We start from the raw sequence: 3,577 nt of genomic DNA, 5'->3' as shown, positions 1-3,577 counted from the left end.
CCCCAGAATGAGATTGGTAGCGAAGCTCAACTCATCATGGAACGAACCATGTCCAACAAGGTTCGATTACGCCTCTCAGCCACACCATTCAACTGTGGTGTCCTGGGAGGTGTCAATTGTGAGACAATCCCACATTCCCTTAGATAGTCGAGGAACTCTGAACTAAGATACTCACCACCTCGATCGGATCGAAGCATCTTAATGTTCCTGCCCAATTGATTCTCGACTTCCTGTTTAAATTCCTTAAACTTCTCAAAAGTCTCTGACTTATGCTTGATTAAGTAGACATATCCATATCTACTGTAATCATCAGTAAAAGTCAAATAATAACGATTAGCATCCCTTGTGGCATGTTTGAATGGTCCACACACATCCGTGTGCATAAGGTCCAACAAACCTTCACCCCTTTCACACGAGCCTGTGAAGGGTGACTTTGTCATTTTTCCAAGTAAGCATGATTCGCAACTATCATCTGACTTTAGATCAAACGACTCCAAGACTCCATCCTTTTGGAGTTGGCCTATGCGTTTCTTGCTTATATGTCCAAGACGACAATGCCATAATGATGCTTTATCCAAGTTATTATTATTAGGAGAATCAATACACAAAACATTATTTCCTGAGTTATCTACAATAGATACAGCTTCATACACACCATCACAAGGTAATGCTTTAAAATAAAGAACATTATTAAAGAAAGCATTAATCGAACCAACTTCATTATCAAATGAAAAGGTGAAACCTTGTTTGTACAATGCATGAAAGGAGATAATATTTCTTGCCATTTCTGGCGAATAACAACACTTATTCAAATCTAAATTTAACCCACTACTTAGCGATAAAGTATAAACTCCAATCTTGGTGACAGGTGTAACTTTCCTATTCCCCATGATTAAGTTTATTCTTCCTTGCTCCACATTCTCACTTCTTCCTAGTCCCTGCAAGTCACAACAAATGTGAATACCACAACCGATATCAAGGACCCAAGATTTCAAATGGGGTGAGTTATTAGAAATGATAGTGTAAATACCTGCATGGTTGGGTTTAACTTTCCCATCCTTCACATCTTGCTGGTATTTTGGGCAGTTCCGCTTTCAATGTGATTTTTCATGGCAATAGAAGCATTCAGCCTCTTTTGGGTCAGAAGAAGGAGTGACAAAACCTTTCTTGGTTCCACTTGAAGAAGAGCCATCAAGGGTCCTAACCTTGGTACCCTTCGAAGAACTCTTTCTCTTCTTCCCTCGACTTTTCCCGATTGCCAAAACCGAAGTGGAGTTTGGAGTAGGAGTGTTAACAACCGACTTCCCCTTAAGACCTGATTCTGCGGTCTTGAGAAGTCCCTGAAGTTTTCTGAGTGTGACCTCTTCCTTATTCATGTGATATGTCATGCGGAATTGATCATAGCACGATGGTAAGGAGTGCAAAATTATATCTATTGCAAGCTCCACAGGGAAGTTCACATTAAGCTTCAGCAATCGATCCACATACCTTTGCATTTTCTGCATGTGGCTCGTGACGGAATCCTCGTCCTTCATCATGGTTGTTATCATGGAGCAGATGATTTCGTACCTCTCTTGTCGTGCACTTTGATGGTATATTTCCATCAAATCTTGGTGCATTTCATAAGGGTAGAAATCCTCATAGGACTTTTGGAGTTCTGCTGTCATTGTGGCCATCATGATGCATGCTACTTTCGTAGCATCCCTTTCATGTGCCTGAAAGTGAGCGATCTCCTGAGGAGTTGCAGTGGTCTCATCAATCTCCTTAAGCTCCTTGTCGAGAACATATTCTTTGTCCTCGTAGCGGGTAATCATTCTGATGTTTCTGATCCACTCATTGAAGTTGGATCCATCAAAAGTGACTTTCCCACACAAGCTCATAAGAGTAAAGGAGCCATTAGGATTCGAGCCAGAAGCAGCATTGTTTGAAGACATCTGAAGGAAGAGGACAAGATTAGTTTAGATATTAAGAGAATCCTTAATAAAACACCCAAATGTAATATTAAGGCTAGGATCCAATCACAATATATTATAACTTAGAAGAGGTATGCCGTAATCCAAGCTATAACATATTTGAAAGGTAGGTGAATGACGATTCACCAATATCCACCACGAAAACCAAAATATTAGATATTAGGTTTTATGATTGGTCCTTATAAATTCCTAGATTCTTTGAGATTCAATGAACTTTTCAAAGGCATGTTTCAATCTCGAGTGTGCCCTCCAAGTTTTGTGACTGGGATACCGAGGATCACAAAACGAGGTGTGAAGTAACCATGCAAATCACTTGGTACCCTTAAAGTTTATCACTCAATCGATGTGCCGGTAAACCACACACGCTCCACCGATACTATAATAAACCTTAAGTCACCCTTTACCTACCTTGTTAAGTCCAAGTTAGTGTGCCGGTTAACCACACACGCTCCACCAACGACTTAGACAAAGTGTAAAGTGTAATTTCATGGATTAGCACCTTATTCACATTTTCCTAAAGTAACTAAGATTGGGAATTTAATAAAACATTTAGTTACTTTATAATATTCATCATACTTTGAATGAGAATTTATAAGTCCTTGTCTTACCCGTTCGGCTGACGACCCTCCACCAGTCAAGCAAACGGTGGGTGAGAGTAGACACCCATTAAGTCACCATTTTATAGGCAACAACCTTATACCCACCTTATAGACCGGCTTCGTGAATGAGGCGTACTAGCGGTAAGACGACTTTGTTCTTATACATATATATATATATATATATATATATATATATATATATATATATATATATATATATATATATATATATATATATATATATAATTAAATCATCATAATATAAGTATAAGGGTTGAATTTTAACTTTTTAAAATTCTAGGGGTTGGAACTAAAGTTTTAACTTAACTTTACTTGTTCCAAAACTTGAGGGCAAGTTTTGTAACTTTCAAAACTTTTCATTTCTTGTAACTTATGAGTTTAATAGAGTAATAAAATGAAGACTCTTCATTTTCTAACTCTTGTGTTCTTTTAATGGTTTTAATTCAAGTGTGACTCTTGGTTTTCCATAACTTGAGGACAAGTTATGGACTCCATTAAAACACATTATGATCAAGAATTAATCTACCACATAGGTTACAAATAATTCCTATGATCATCTAAAACATCATAAGAACAAGAACATGAATATGAACACATTCATAAATCAAAAATTACACTTAAAACTTTGTAATTTTGATAACTAGTTGTTGTAAATGAATTAGCAAAGACATTACACCATCTAAAACAAGTTTTCAAGTACCAAAACAGTTTAGGGTAATGTTTCTAATTCATTTCCAGCAACTCAAGTCGAAATTCTGCAACCTGTCGACCCTACTCGCCGAGTGCATGAACTTACTCGCCGAGTTGGTTGAAGATACACGTGAACTCGACGAGTCCCCCCTATAGACTCGACGAGTCCATTCGTAGACAGCAAGATTTTCGACTTTTTTCAACTTTTAAGCACAAATAAAAAGCAAACAAGCCTAGGCTCTGATACCACTGATGGGTTTTTGAGCATTCTAACACTTCCTAAGTGTGCATGCA

The sequence above is a fragment of the Lactuca saligna genome, chromosome 1, assembly GCF_052625555.1.
Source record: "Lactuca saligna cultivar CGN05327 chromosome 1, ASM5262555v1, whole genome shotgun sequence".
Classification (NCBI taxonomy): Eukaryota; Viridiplantae; Streptophyta; class Magnoliopsida; order Asterales; family Asteraceae; genus Lactuca; species Lactuca saligna.
This window is presented reverse-complemented; position numbering follows the sequence as displayed.